This window comes from Emys orbicularis, chromosome 10, assembly GCF_028017835.1.
Source record: "Emys orbicularis isolate rEmyOrb1 chromosome 10, rEmyOrb1.hap1, whole genome shotgun sequence".
In the NCBI taxonomy this organism is placed as follows: Eukaryota; Metazoa; Chordata; order Testudines; family Emydidae; genus Emys; species Emys orbicularis.
The window spans coordinates 65,401,624-65,418,699 of record NC_088692.1 but is presented as its reverse complement, the minus strand read 5'-3'; the positions used below and the strand labels follow the sequence as shown (position 1 = coordinate 65,418,699).

Sequence of the window (17,076 nt, the reverse complement as noted above, 5' to 3'; positions counted from 1 at the left end):
ATTGTTTTAACTGAAGGTGTGCTTTTAGACAAACTTAGTTCAACCAGTGCAAGTTTGCCTCTGGACCCACATAATATGATCTAAGAGTGGCTTATTTTGGTTTAGCTAACCCTGTTTAAAAAAAAAAAAAAAAAGTATTAAACTAAATCAAAATAAACCACTCTTAAACCAAATTAAGTATATCTATACAAAAATGGGCTCAGATTTTACTAAAAAACAGACCTCTCGTTAAAGTGGTACAACTGTATGTGTACAAAAGAACTCCAATCTGGAGCCTGATCCTACTATCCTGACTCGGGGTAAACTCCCATTCATTACAATGGGAGCTTTGCACAACTAAACTTGGCCCCTGCCAGTTAAGTTTTGGTCCTGACTTTATAACAGCAGTAATTACTATCCTTCCTCAGTTCCAGAAAAGACACCTGTAGAATTGTAAAAATTTGTCTTTGATGGGAAAACAAAGAATAATGTACTGGAAAGGATGGTGAACACATAGTAGTACTTTCATCTCAACTGTCTGGGATACATTATCTGTGGTGTAGCCACTGACACCCAGGACCTCCCTGTACAAAGTTTCATCCGTTTATAGTTTAAGGGAATGATAACAAAAATGAAACACTTTACATAGCAGATCAGTAAACACCTTCCATTTAACTGTTTGATTCCCTTGCTCAGGAAACAAAGGACGGGAGGTGGGGGGAGGGGAAGGAGAACAAAGCCTCTAATCAATTGTTCTAGACCTGAAGAAGAACCCCATGTAAGCTCAAAAGCTTGTCTCTCTCACCAAAAAAGGTTGGTCCAATAAAAGATATTACATCACTCACCTAGACTCTCTTATATCCTGGAACCAACATGGCTACAACAATATTGTATGTTCTACTTACTGATATTCATGGCACAATTAACATAACAGGCAGCTCTTTAGGGAAGAATGCTTCCATGGACCTTAGGGAGGTGGTGTTACAGCAATGGAAAAACCTCTTCCATTTTTATAGGCTGCGTCTACACTGTGGGGTTATACCAGCAGAGTTATGGCACTGTAACTACGCTGCTATAGTCCTCATAGTGTAGACATGGCCACAGTTTTGTGGAAGTGTAACTACTTTGGTCAGGGGTGAGATTTTATTTTTACTGATATAGTTATGCTGCTTCAACCCCTCGTGTGGGTGCAATTATGCCAGTATAAAGATGCCTTATAACCAGCATAGCTTATTCCTCTTCCTGTATGGAAATAAGCTATACCTATATAATTACATCCACACTAGGTGGGTTGTAGCACTCTGTATAGTTAAGCATTTTAACTTTTGTATCTAGACAAGCCCTAAGATCTTGATTTCTGTTATCCTGCTCCTTGTGTAGTCTTTTACACCCGTGCAAAGTGAGACAAATCAAAATGGTAGCATTTTACATTCACTTACCATAGGTGTAAATGACTACACAAGGAGCAGGATAACAGAGAATCAGGCATAAATATAAGCTAAAAATCACACATTGGGCCATGTTTACATTCCTCTAGTGTCGGGTAGCCAAGTCAGCGGCAGCATTCTTCCGTCAACCTTACTGCGTCTACATTGGGGAGGTTGGTCAGCATAAGCCACAGCACCCAAGGTGTGAATTTCATGTCCCTGAATGCTGTAGCTTATGTTGACTTAACTTTTAAGTGTACACCAGACCTATGGGACTATAATGGCATAGCTATGGCACTGTAGTTATGCTGGCATAAACCCATAATGTTGATGCAGCCTATACCAACTGAAAGGGTTTTTCCATTGCTGTAAGTACACCACCTCCCTGAGCAGCAGTAACTAGGTTGCCACAAGTATATTGTTCCCTGCTGTTTTTAGTTGTTTCACTCATTCTTTGTGTAATACACTGCATGGCTCACAAAAGTTATATTCAGTCACAAGTCTTTTAAAATCAGAAAGAGAAAGAAAATGAGAAAGAAAAACTGCAAACGAAAACACTCAAAGGCTATGTCTAAACCATCACCTTAATATCATCTACTGACAACAATGGTAACAAGGAAAGATTCATAGATTCAAAGGCCAGACGGGACCACTGCAATCATCTAGTCTGTCCTCCCGTATAACATAGGCCATCAAACTTCCCTAAAATAATTCTTAGAACAGATCTTTTAGAAAAACATCCAATCTTGATTTTAAAGTGGCCAGTGACGGAGAATCCACCACAGCCCTTGCTAAATTGTTCCCAAGGTTAATTACCCTCATTATTAAAATTTTACACCTTATTTTCAGTCAGAATTTGTCTAGCTCCAACTTCTATTGGATTCCTTTCTCTGCTAGATTGAGGAGCCTATTATTAAATGTAGATGATAAAATAAACCATACTAGAATGTGTGGATACTTATAAACTGTAATCAAATCACCCCTTAACCTTCTCTTTGGTAAGCTAAATAGATTCAGCTCCTTGAATTTATCACTATAAGGAATGTTTTCTAATCCTTTTATCATTCTTGTGGCTCTTCTATGAACACTCTCCTATTTATCAACATCCTTGAATTGTGGACACCAGAACTGGACACAGTATTCCATCAGTGGTCGCACCAGTGCTAAACATAATGGTAAAATAACTCTCTACTCCTACTTAAGATTCCCGTTTCTGCATGCCAGGATTGTATTAGCCCTTTTGGCCACATGCTTGGGAGATCATGTTTTGCTGATTATCCACCACAACCCCCAAATCTTTGTCAGAGTCACTGCTTCCCAGGATAGAGCTGCCCCTCATGTAAACATGGACTACATTCATTGTTCCTAAATCTTAGGGTGACCAGATAGCAAGTGTGAAAAATCGTGACGGGGGTGGGGGGTAATAGGAGCTCATATAAATAAAAGCCCCAAATATCGGGATTGTCCCTATAAAATCAGAACATCTGGTCACCCTACTAGATGTATTCATTTACATTTAGCCATATTAAAATGCATATTGTTCATTTATGCCCAGTTTAACAAGCAACCCACATTGCTCTGAATCAGTGACCTATCCTCTTCATTATTTACCAAGATTCATAACCAAAGCCTACAGTCACAATTAACTCCTCTCGCTAGGAAATCCATATTTCCTAGAAGTTCATATTCATAGAAAATAAAAGACTGAGCTCTAGTCGGGTATAATACTATGTGCAAACATACAGATTTGTCCACCTCAGTAAATCAGCACTTTCTGGATCTTCCTTGCTTTGAATCCGTACTGATGCTCAAGTGGTGGAGCAGATATGAAAAAGGCATCCAAACTTGCCTCTCCTCTTTCCTTCCTCTTTCCCACTTCAATAGTGGCAGCGTGCACAATATGTGGGTAACCTGAGTAGAACATTCTGCTGACACTCTAAGAAACACTCTTAACTGAAGATTTTCAAATGGAAAAGATAGGTCTTATTTTAATTTGCATTCATAGTATCACTGGTCTATGTACTGAAGGCACTATGTTGTAACAAACAACTACATGAATTTGCTTGGTTTCAAAGAATTCGCCCTAGCAACAGAGCAAAGTTATAGATTAAATAACATTATGGCTATGACACAAATCAACAAAACACAAGAAAAATTTAAGCTAAATCCATGTTTATTTAAGAGTTAATTCATGCAACTGATGGGGTGAGAATTGCGTGTTGAAACAATAGACCAGTATAATCCCACAGTCTCTTTGCTGATAGAACTCCCATTGACTTCAAAGGATGTTTGGTCTGCATGGGAACTGCAGGATTATGCCCACAATTTCCTGATGGTTGTTTGTGATGTTATTTAAGAGGACATTGTCAGGCAATCAATATTTAGGTTTTGTTAGAAGTTGTACAATCCACTTGCTCCTAGTTTTAAAGAGAAATATTTTCATAACATTTTAAAATGCCAGTGACAATAATATATTTCCATGCAACACATACATTGCATCTGGTGCAAGAGAACTTAAAAGTGGCACGCACAAGGGACACAAGTGAAACTGAGAATAAGGAAGAGCAGTGACATGCAAAAAATAAAATTGCATAATTGATGGATTGCTAACAGATTTACCAACTATTTTTATTTAAACAATCTGAGGATATGTCAATTACAAAGACAAACATTTTAAGTAGATTTCTTTTCCTTTGAGTGTCTTTTAAAACAAGGCTATCTCCCTGTGAATGAGGTCTTAGGGATTCTAGAGATCATGATTATACAAAAAGTTGCACAATATTTTTCACAAAAAGCTTCCTATTTATTAATGTTACAAGGTTGGCTTTAAATTTTTTTATTTTTTTTTTTACTTCCAATCAATCCCAGTTCATAAACTGTTCTTCAGCATAGCTCAATACCCACTCCTTCTACATCTTACTTCTTTATGCAAATCTCTGATTTCTTCCTAATGCTTGACTTCCTTGTGCCAGTAAAATCAGTTTTTACAAGTCTATTGCGGTCTCGTGAAACCTGACCCTTTTGTAACATGCTTGTTTTCATGGAAAGTGCTAATACTAACGTTGTGTCCAAGAACAAGTCATTTTAAAGCAGTGCTGTTAAGAGGCCTGAGCTCTATAAAATTGATAAGAAACAAAGTCTTAAGACATGTGCAGTATTTCTGAAAACAACCCTGCAAAATGCAATAAATGTAAATGCCTTTTTATTTGAGGTTTCCTCCTCTTCCGTAGTCTAATTATTTTGTTCCCAGATTTACAGCCAACAGAAAACTAACATTACTCCAAGATGTTGGTGCTATCACCATTAACTTGTAAAATACAGTATCAAGCATACATAGCAATAATGAACTAGTTACTAACTGTACTCAGTTTTACAAATTCCAATAGCTAATTTGCTGGGAACCTGTGCTTGTGCTTCTTTGAAATATGTATGTTTGTGATATCATACATATTTCCAGAAAGGCACATTACAAAAGTCACCAATTCATAGAGGATGAAGAGCCCAATTCCAGAAGGTGCTGATCACCTGGAATCTTAGCATCTTTCAAAAAACAGACCCTAGAAAAACAAAAGAGCACACGATGTCATGCACTGAGGCAATGTTCTAATATAATCTTTGGCGATTACCACAAAAAATGTGGATCAAAGTTTCTTGTACATGTATAAAATGTGTACAAATATCTGAAAGACCATACTCAAAGAGTAATTATCAATGGTCTGCTATTAAACTGGGAAGGCATATCTAGTGAGGTCTCACGAGGGTTAGTCCTGGGTCTGGTACTATTCAATAATGTCAATGACTTGAATTACGGAGTGGAAAGTATGCTTATAAGATTTGCAGATGACACCAAGCTGGAAGGGGTTGCAAGCACTTTGGACGACAGGATTAGAATTCCAAAAGACCTCGACACACTGAAGAATTGGTCTGAATTCAACAAGATGAAATTCAACAAAGACACGTGCAAAGTACTTCACTTAGGAAAATAATAAAATAAACAAATGATATAGAAGGGTACATCTTGCTCAGGAAGGACCGGCAGGGAAAAAAAGGGAGGAAGTGTTGCTTTATATATTAAAAATGAATACTTGGACTGAAGTTGAGAGGGAAATAGAGGAGACAGACTTGTTGAAAGTCTCTGGGTAAGGATAAAAGCAGTAAAAAACAAGGGTGAAGTCATGGTAAGGGTCTACTACAGACCACCTAACCAGGAAGAAGAGGTAGATGAGGCTTTTTTTAAACAACTAACAAAATCATACAAAGCACAGGACTTGGTGATGATGGGGGACTTCAGCTACCCAGACATCTGGTGGGAAAATAACTCAGCAGGGCACAGATTATCCAACAAGTTCTTGAAATGTATTGGAGCAATTTTTATTTCAGAAGGTGGAGAAAGCTACTACGGGAGAGGTGTTCTAGATTTGATTTTGACAAACAAGGAGGAACTGGGTTGAGAATTTGAAAGTGGAAGGCAGCTTAGATGAAAGTGATCATGAAATGATAGAATTCATGATTCTAAGGAATAGTAGGAGGGAAAACAGCACAATAAAGACAATGGATTTTAGCAAACTCAGCAAGTTGGTAGGCGAGATCCCACGTGAAGCAAATTTAAAGGGAAAAACACTTCAAGAGAGTTGGTAATTTTTCAAAGCAACGTTATTAAGGGCACAAGAGCAAACTATTCCACCACGTAGGAAAGATAGGAAGTATGGCTCGGCTGCTAGTTCTGGCTGGGCTGGGGAGGACGAGACTTGCTCTTTCCCTGCAAGGAGCAGCGGGAACCAGGACCGGGGCTGGGTCAGACCCACCCCCAGAAACCTCCCCCAGCTGCAGGAAGCTCCACACCTCCCTCTGCTTCCTGACACCATGGCGCCTCAGCCATGAGGGGAGGGGTCACTGTATGAGATGCTCCCCCATCCGCCCAACCCCCCCACACCAGAACCTCCCAGAGTGTCCCACACCCGAGCCCCCACCTGCGAGCCGCACCCCCTGCATTTGGAGCCCCCTGCACCCAAACCCCCCACCAAGCCCCACCCCCCCCGCATCCAGATCCCCCCCTGCACCCAGACCCCCCACCAAGCCCCCCCCCCCCCGCATCCAGATCCCCCCTGCACCTGGACCACCCACTGAGCTGCCCGCATCCAGATTGTTCCACACAGAATCCTGTCACCCCATCCCTTCAGACTTGGATCCTGGCAGGCTGAGCCTGCCTGCCCACACCTGATGTGCCTGGCATGGAGGGGCAGGGCCGCAGGGTGTTTCTGGGGCAGGCAAGCCCTTGCACTGTGTCAGGGTCGGGTACAGCCTCACCACCAAGTCCGTGTCCCAAGAGGATGGCGTGCTGCAGGGTGATCTCCCACCTCTGTGCAGCCAGTGGCCTCCGCTCCCCACTGCCATGCTGGAGTCTCCACATTTATTTATTGACAAATACAATTTGCAGAATTTTAAAATATTTTGCACAGAATTGGGGGTGGGGGACAGAATTTTTAATTTTTTGGCACAGAATTCCCTCAGGAATAATCTTTTAGGTGTTTTGAAAATGTCCCCATTATATATATGAAATCATGAAATGATTTCTATGTTCTGACACCTTCTCCCAAACATCAAGATACAGAGTTTGAATCTCTTTTGCTTAGTCAAAGTGAGAAATACAAAATATCTGGTCAATATTTACCTTTAATTAAAAAAAAGACTGGGTTATTAAAAAGTAAGAGTCCGACATATGCCAAAATCCTTAACAAATATTATTAATTAACTGATCCACCACTTGTCAGAAGCTAAACATTTACTGGTCAGTAAAGATAATGCATGCTTGTATTGTACAATATCTTTGTACTGTATTACTTGTAGAACAGGTTCAAACTAACTGGTAGCCAAAACCATGGGGGTAAAAGGGTAAAGTTTAAATAACAAATGGCCTTCAAGTCAAAAATCATGCCCAATCTCTGTCATGGTAGATCTGTCCCTCCGGTGACAGCCTGGAATACTGCCAAAAATTTCAGTTCTTCCCTTGCAGCTCTATAAATCTGTATAATAGATTTCATCTCCAGGACACCAACACTTCAATCAACATGTTAATCCACTTTGTCGTTTAACAAATCAAAACAATCCAAAACACAGTTGTTACTTCCTAGAACTGTCAGACTTTATCACTGCCCCATTCACTGAGAGCCAGGGCTTCCAGTCTGCAAACTCTGCATATGGCTGGGCACAGAAGGCTGCAATGCACCACAGAGTAAAGCCAAGATGTAACTGTGCTCCTTTGATCAGAGCATCAGGGAATGGGGCACAGAGTCAAACAAGCCTGCACAGATAGCAACACCTAGGTGATTGGCACCCAAAACAAAACACCTAGCTGCTATGCTTTCTAGAGACCCTTCAACCTGTCAGATGTAAGCTTCATGTCACTAGGTGAACCCTGATCTGGTATAGTAACTCCTCACTTAGGCCTTGGCTACACTGGCAATTCACAGCGCTGCACTTGCTGCGCTCAGGGGTGTGAAAAAACACCCCCCCTGAGCGCAGCGAGTGCAGCGCTGTAAAGCGCCAGTGTAATCAGCGCCTGCAGCGCTGCATACTCCCTCGCAGCGCTGCAAGCTATTCCCCTCGGAGAGGTGGAGTACTTGCAGCGCTGCGAGAGAGCTCTCGCAGCGCTGGCGGTGCGACTACACTCGCGCTTCACAGCGCTGCCACGGCAGCGCTGTGAATCCGCGAGTGTAGCCAAGGCCTTAATGTTGTAGTTATGTTCCTGAAAAATGCTACTTTAAGCGAAACGATGTTAAGCGAATCCAACTTCCCCATAAGAATTAATGTAAATAGGGGAGGTTAGGTTCCAGGGAAAAAATTTTCACCAGACAAAAGACGTTATATACATATACAGTATAAGTTTTAAATAATTTTAAACAATTTAATACTGTACTCACCAATGATGATTGTGAAGCTTGGTTGAGGAAGGGGGGAAGCAGGATTGGGGCATGGGGGCTTGCCCCACTCCGCCCGCCCGGCATTCCAGCCAGGGAGCGGGGTCAGGACGCGGGGGCTTGCCCCATTCTGCCCGCCCAGCATTCCTGCCGGGGAGCAGGGTTGGAGGCTTGCCTGCTCCCCGGCTGAAACGCTGGATGGGCAGAGCGGCGCGAGCCAAACAACCTTGTAATGGAACATTGTGCGACTTTAAACGAGTATGTTCTCTAATGGATCAGCAACCTAATAATGAAACAATGTTAACCGGGACGACTTCAAGTGAGGAGTTACTGTATTTAATGGAAATTGCAGTGTTTCCTAGTTGCTTCACAGTAATTTGCACCAAATCAAGGTAATCTGAAGTGTAACCCTGGAAACTGGGTCATAGTCAATGATATTCCTTGTAAATTGGCCTACAGGGAAAATGAGAAAAAAGGCACCATCCCCACCTTTCCTAGAGGGCGACTTAAAGGAGATATTCTCTGCAAGTTTATATTTAGAGATGGGCATGATCCACAATGTCTGGATCTGAATCCAAACTTCCTCAAACTTTGCAGTCGGGTGTGCTCACTTCTGGGGCTTGGGGTGAGGCCAATTTATATCTGAATAATAGCAATAGTTAAATAAAGAACAGTCAATCTCTGTTTGCATCGGACATTGTAGGGCTGCAGATATTTGTTTAATATCTACATATATCCTCCATTCCCATATTGGCCCTTAGTGCTTTTTAACTGTGTGCTGGTCAGAGGTAAATTTCACACGGTGCTGCATGGTAGAGTGATTGGGTTGTTCGGGACACACCAATGAGGATGTGCTTGTCCTGAAGAGAGATACTTGTTTGCTAGCCATGAGCAACATGGCTTCTTATACCTTCTCTTGCAAATATTTAAGATAAACTTTAACTAAGCTCTGGCTAAGTCACAATTTAAAAGACAGATAGATTAGGAGGAGTTTAAAGGTGGTGCAACAAAAATAAGAGGTTTAAAAAAATCAGACCTATGAGGAAAACGATTAAAAGAATTGGAAATGATTAGTCTAGAGGAAAGGAGGCTGAAGGGAGACATAACTGTCTTACAAATACATACAAAGAGATATTAGAAAGGACAGAGACCAATTATTCTCATTAATCAGTGATGACTGAACAAGTAGTAATGGGCTTTAGCAGCAGCAGGGGAAATTTAGGTTAACTACTGAAGGGAAACTTTATAGCCATAAGAACCATTAGGCCAGGGAACAAGCTACACTTGGTACCTATCTATCAGAGTATTTAAGCATCATAAAATTGATCCTGCCAGATCTCAGGGAGTAGATGACACACTAGAGATCCCTTCCCAATGCAAATTATTCTATCCCCCAGGAAATCTCCAGAATCTGTCTACTAGGCTTTTCAAACATATCAGGGCACGTATGCTTCCATAGCTATGTTACACGCTTCCATTGCTATGTTATGGCATGATAAGTCTTTGCATAGCTGGCCTTCCCTCCTTCACCCCCCCCTTTTCTTTTACGCTATTCTTCTCTGTCTGAAGTCTTATCAATGCAGTAAGCTGTGCATCAATAAACCCTAAAACCTATGTAGATAAGATACTGTGGATAGCGCATAAATGAAAGGATATCTAAGTAAGAAACAAAGAGTAAGAGAAGCAGCACTAAGTGGAATATGTAAATATCAGTGACTGCAGGAGTTCAGTAAAACAAGTTAGGAAGCCTAACACTGCCAAAATAACCAGGAGCTATATCTTCGAATCCTCATTTAGATACTTTTTCCAATCTGTAAAGCGGATGTGTTTACTTCAGGAAGAAAGGGGTAGTTTTATGGGTGTTCTGCTATATCTGTATTCTTTTCAAAGCACAGCAAGTCAATATACTTTATCTGTTACTTGAGATAAAAAGCGACAAGATGATAGAAATCTTTAGCCCATTTAACTAAAATGGGGGGGGGGGGGGAGAGAATCACAATTCCTTGTAGGAAAGAGAGCCACAGATTCTCCCTTTGCTGTCTTGGTAACTGTTCAATTATATCAGAAAGAATGATATCCTTGTTGCATTTTAAAACAATAGATAAGGTTTCGGGAAAGATTTAATACTATTTTTAATCTATCTACTTATTTAAAAACATAGCTGAATTCAAGATACCAAATTTATTTTACAGATGTCTGAACTGCATGACCCTAAACCTCTCAATCATTTCAGAGAAGAGAAATCTGACTAAATCAATATACCAGCAGTAAAAGCAGCTGTGCTTTTTTGGAAAGCTGATAACTGTGTAGAAAGAACAAAAAAGATACAAAGAAAAAAGATGGTTTCAAATTAAATGTTGTTTCCTTTTAATCATAAAACAATTTATAACCAAAGCAATGGATTATGTTCCTGTATATAGTTCATGGTGTTTATAAAAGACTCCAGCATATAAATATCCTAGTCCCCAGCTGACCTTCCATACAACAAAAATCTCTCCAGGAGACTGCAAACACTTTTCAAGAATGATTTCCAGGATGCTGGCAGATGACAGCTTCTTGAGGCATTTAAAATTCCATGTTTCCAGTAAGCTGCTAAGGGCTCTTCCCTTACACATCAATTGACTCAGCAGCACATGGACAGTGAGTGTGATCTAATAGAATGTATGGTACCCAAAGGGCTGGAGATGTATTCCTCTCAGCCTACTGAACAACACTGCAGCAGCCTGACTTCAACCAGAATTTGTGTTATAGGCAGGGGACATACAGACCCCTTCTGCTTTTGTATTTGAAACTAATACAATAATCCCATCAGAGTACTGAATACATTAACTTCAATGGGAGTTGAAGGTAAGTGGATGGGATTCAGTACCATCAGGCCTGCAACAAAAAATAAACACTGAGGGTAAAATTATGTTAGAGGCCAATAAAAACTCTCACATCCAGAACTTGCTTTATGTTTTAACATGAAACTTTATCTCAAAACAATTTAAAATTCATAAACTAGGGAGTGGGATAGTTCCTTCCTCTTCCCATTTATTATCTTTTATTTTCTGTAGTAGTCCACTCATCCTTTGCTTTGTGGCTGTATTTATTAGTGAAGGGGGTTACTAGGCTTGTCTTTTCCCTCTAGAGTCCTGTTCACAACTGGCTTTGTTCAGAAATCAAATACATTTGATGATTTTACTATAGTCCCGTGTGGACATTTGCCTGGAACACAGAACCTCCAAGGGATTCAACACAACTGGGCAGCGTCTGTTCAGCACCAAATTCAAATTCAGCACCAAAGCCCAGAACCAAATTTCTAGAGTCACTGCAGTGCTGGGGGACAGTACTAAAATGCACCAACACTTATGTGGAGCAAATCCGCAAAGTGCCTGCCAGCTCTCTCTCACTGCCCACTCTGCCTGTCCCTTTTAAAGCAGTAAGAACAAAACAAAACAAAAAGGTAAACCGAAACAAAGTTTGTGGATGTATTAGCTAGCAGGCACGTTTTGATTATTAATTAATTAGGCCACTAGAATAGAAAAAACACTTTTGAAGGTAAAGTCAACATGATATATAATCTGGAAACCAACCTGGAAATGAGGTAGATGGTATATTTCTACCATAATGCACTGCAATGTGGAGGCAGCACTTTAGCTTCAGTGAAAGGAATGCAAGGAGAAACACATCATGTTGTTCTCTAGTGATTTTCACTCATCCATAGTCAGAGTGGCAGTGTCATACTAAAATGGGGGCATCACTGAGTTGCCCTGATATACGGAAGAGCTACCATAACACCATGCGCCTTTCAGGAGAAAATTATTTGGCACTCTCTACACCAAGCTGAACATGTCCTACACAATCTGAAGCATGCCAAGGACATGGAAGCTTTATGAGGCGATCATGGTGGAGATTATCTGATGCACCCACTCTCTCTCCATTCTGTCATTTCACTAAGGACATGCTTTAAGTCCAAGGGGAAATGGATATTTATGATCCTTTGGACCTTGGCACAGGATGCCTTCTCCGAAATGCAACCTGACACAGGTATCTATATCTAGACTCAACACATTTGGCTCACTGGGTCTTCTTGGCCAACCTGTAGATTCTTCTGAAGCAGTTTCTGAAGTCTGGTTGGGTGACTCATGGGAGGGACACAAAGGGGGGCAACCAGCTTAAGGGGGGCATGTGACCCCCCCATGTGACTCCTCCCTACCCCACCCCCAACCTGGGGGGCCCACGCTCTCCCCGTCCCCTCCCCATCCCATGTTACCGGGGAGAGGGGGAGAGTACCACCACAGTGATGAAAGGAGCAGAATGTGGGGATGCCAGGCGGCCCCACACCGGCAGCTCCTCCAGCACATGGCTGTGCCAGTACAGCTCCCAGCCCCGCCCCCCCAGCCCTGTTCTCCGGTGGGGCTGTACAAACCCCAGAGACACAGCTGTGTGGAAGAGCTGGGGGCGGGGCTGAGAGTCGTACAGCTGCGCCGGAGGAGCTGCCGGCACGGGGCTGCCCGGTGGACCCACATTTTGCTCCTTTCGCTGCTGAGGTTCCCTGCTGAATGTGCCCCACCACAAGCATCTGGGGAGGGGCATGTGACCCTTCTTGCCCCTCCCAGGCATCACCTTTCCTTCCGATCTTCATTCTTTTTCTGCATAGCCATTAAGAGAGCTCGTCTAACTACTGGAGACAAACAGTTGTGAACTGCTAAGCTCCTTCTATAAAAGGAAGTGACATCACCCTAAAAAGCCTGTTTTAGATTGTCTCCATCTAATGGTAGGGAGGAAGCAGGTCAGTGTGCCAGGCTGCCCCAAAACAGTGGTTCTCAACCAGGGGTACATGTATCCCTGGGGGTACCCAAAGGCCTTCCAGGGAGTACATCAAGTCAGCTAGATATTTGCCTAGTTTTACAACAGGCTACATAAAAAGCACTAGCGAAGTCACTACAAACTAAAATTTCATACAGACAATGACTTGTTTATACTGCTCTATATACAATACACTGAAATGTAAGTACAATATTTATATTACAATTGATTTATTTTATAATTTTATGGTAAAAATGAGAAAGTAAGCAATGTTTCAGTAATAGTGTGCTGTGACACTTCTGTATTTTTAGATCTGATTTTGTAAGCAAGTAGTTTTTAAGTGAGGTGAAACTTGGGGGTACACAAGACAAATCAGACTCCTGAAAGGGGTACAGTAGTCTGGAAAGGTTGAGAACCACTGCCCTAGAAGAACAAATAGTAAAAGATAACTCAAAAAACAAAAAGTGAAACTTACCTGTTATGAAATTTTCTTCTTAGATTAGCAGAGATTTAGCAATGTCTTAGTTAATTAAAAGCATGGCTTTCTCTGGAAGCAGCTACTTTTAAATTATATCAGATGCATACATTACCACAACCAAAACTTCTTGATAATAAATTTAATAAAATGAAATTCTGTTCACAGATTAAATTTCCTTTTCCTATATCCTTGCTTTTTCACTGAGATCTTTGAAATCAGGTATTTTTGCAAAGGAATAAAATATGTTACATTGGGATTGCTGGAACTTGAATAAACAAACAAGCTAATTTTCCATTTATGTTAGAGTTATATATACACACAAGAGGCTATCCTTCGGAAAGAGATTAGTGATAAAAATACACATTAGTCAGAAAAAAAACGGCACAAATTTTATTCAGCTGTGTGAAGAGTCACAGGCCAAGTTCTTGCTATTCATGCTGAACAGTGAAATATATATTTTGCTAGTTTTTCCACTGTTCTTGGTATTTCTGACTCTAGAGGTGGAGGTGGATATCCTACTGAGAAGACACTAAGAGCCAGATCCTACAAGGGGGTGAGAACTCTTATGAGATCCTAAGCACTTTTGATGGGCATTCAGCACCTCATAGGATGAGATTCTTAATCTGTGATGCCAGAAGGTTAAACCTGATTATAAAACATTTATGTACATTATTTTATTGCAGGTGAATGTTTTCCAAACATAGCAATGTAATAGGCCACTGTAGATTAACTCATTTAATTTCTCAGAGTGCTATTACAAAAAGAAATTGATGGCAAAGCAAAAACAAAGAGAAGTATAGCTGTCCCTTAATTCATTTCCTGAATTTTCCCCAATTCATTTATCGATTGTTATTATCAGCAGAAATGGACATAGAGGTTAAAATATAGGGACACTGCAAACACTGAGCTTATTCACAGCCACTACAGTACATATTCTGCTCACTTGAATCCTTGGAAATGTTCCTGAAGTCCCTACGGGAGGAGGGTAACAATTTATAAGCCTGTTCCAACCACCTGAACATTACTATATATTGTATCCCATGTGCTTGAGGTGGATAGGAATAGGATACATTTATTTCAATAGAACAGGAAATTGTATATTCATCCTTACTTACACACACAAGACAGTCTAGTTTTCAAGTTGAATCAATTTTAATATTCATTTGCTCTTCAGACTAAACTGAATCCAAATCCACTTCCAACCCCAGTAAAGCAACTGGTTGGATGAGAGGGGAGCCTTGCCCTGCCTTCTCTTCAAAGTTTCAAGCCCTTAAAGGTATGGTCTCCAGATTCCTTCCCCAACCGCCATTCATTCCCAGGACCGTAGGTCTCTATATATGCACCTACTGGACTCTGCCAAACCCTCAAAGAACCAAGCCCGGTGGCGAGGTAGGCTGAGCATTGGGCACTACTGCCCTCAATGGTAGACTACCCCGTCACAATGATGGAACATTTTTAAAGTTACTTTTATTTAGCATTTATTCTGAATTCCAATTACCCCCCTTCTTTCCTATTAAATCCCCCAGAGGGAACTCAGGAGCACGCATCAGTAACAAACTCAGCAGCTGACTGGAAATGTCAAAGAGTATGTTTTAACATTCAGTGTACCACTGGAGAATGTTTGCTATTTGTTAGTAAGAAATAGCTCATTTTTCCAGCTATTGCTCAGACTTAATAAGTTGCCAGGATAAAGGCTGACAACAATTCTGTATCTTCCTAAAACGAGAGTGATGGATAAGGATGAATTTTCTCTGACTTTACCAGTGTTAAGAGATGTTTGGACTTCAATATTTGGAACACCTAAGAGGCACGGTTTCAAAGGAGGTTATTCTAGATAGTATTGGAAAAAATTCCAGTCTCATGCAATTACCTTAGTATTACAATTAACTAATAGGGAGGTTAAATGAGACTGAATCAGGACTGATATTGCTGCATTGATTTGACATGATCAATAATTGATGTGGGTTATTTTTTAATCTGTTTATTTTAAGGATTTTTCCTGTTTCCCATTTTGAACTCTCAGCCAGTCAATTTATTATTTAAAAGGGAGATGAATCAGAATTACAGGCTCACCATTGAAAGTCTGAATTGATTTCTATTATTTTGATGGTTTTGGAATGTATCTATAGAAGGGAATTCTGGCACTAGTTTTATTTTCCTGAGCTGTGTATTTAGTTATATTAAAAGCTACATTTCTGCATTCTTCTTCCTCAACATTTTTTCCAAGCCAGACTGTAGATTTTATTGAAGTGGGGATGTGTGGACTTGGGGACTGTATGTGCAATAGGAAATTTGGCATAAATGAGAGTTGTGTAAATAGATCAAGGGAAGAGTAGAGCCCAAGAAGTTTAAAACAGTTAATGGACTTTTTTCATTTTCCTTTCTTAGAGCCTGATCCAAAACCCATTGAAGTCAACTTGTGCTGGATCCTTTAAGATTATATTAGGTCTCTGGTCTGTTTTTACAGCAGATGACGTGTGTGTTGGGGTCAGAGTGCTCTGGTGTATATTTGGTTTTACAAATACCAGTAAAAAGAAATTTTAAAAACCAAAACAAAATTTATGTAAAGTTAGCCAATTGCTTAGTTCAACCTAAAATTCAAACCTATAAGCTACAAAGGTGAAAAATAGGTTGTCCAAACACTTGGATATATAAATAGCTGAATTGCAAACCCTGTTTCAATAATGTGAAAGATGCTTAAATACACATAATGAGCCAGATTTGATTATGAGCTTTTACACTGTCACTACAAACATCCTGATCACACGTGCAGTGCACTCCTCAGACATGATTTTTCTCCAAGTTATATATAATTTCATTATCATCAGAGCTCAGAAGCTATACAGTACATGTTTGAAAATCCAGCAGTTAATAGCAGGTAGACTACCCCAGGAGCCAACTCCTTTGGGAACCTTAGTGCTGATGTTCCTTGTTTTCAACAACATGGGTTTTTTTTAATTTTGGGGGATATAAATCTGCCTTACTTATAGAGGTAATCACAGAAAGCTTTCATCAATAAATAGTGGGGGGATTCCAGATGTAGTAATGAGAAAGGATTCTGGCCATCTGCCCCTTCTGCTATCCTCAGTTCATCACCTTTGCCCTAGACCAACCTTCTCCAGGGCCTGGATCACTAAACTAAAGGCTGATCCGCTTCACAGAACTTACTGCAGTTCTGGCTTCCAATAAACTGTCAATCAACCACATCTGGGAAACCCTATGCTCTGCTGAGTTTGAGACTCCATGGCACTCTAACAGAAATTTAACTTGTAACCCACGTCAGTTAATGTCATCATACACTTAAAAAAAGTGAGGAGAGAGAGAAAGAGAGAGAGACTCAAAAAACACCATTCTGTAGAGACCCCAATGCATCTTCATCTGATCACTGTCTTTTAAACTGAAGCAATTTAGAGTTGGATTTGAGACTGTCTCTCTTGTACAGCACCAAAAAACAAATAAATATTAACTGCTCTGTGACAAACCC

The 17,076-nt window shown here is 40.6% G+C and overlaps 1 protein-coding gene across 1 annotated transcript in view; it reads right to left on the bottom strand.

The window, feature by feature from the left end:
* PRTG (protogenin) overlaps positions 1 to 17,076 on the bottom strand; it is a 126,345-nt gene that overhangs the window by 67,356 nt on the left and 41,913 nt on the right. The window lies entirely within an intron of this gene.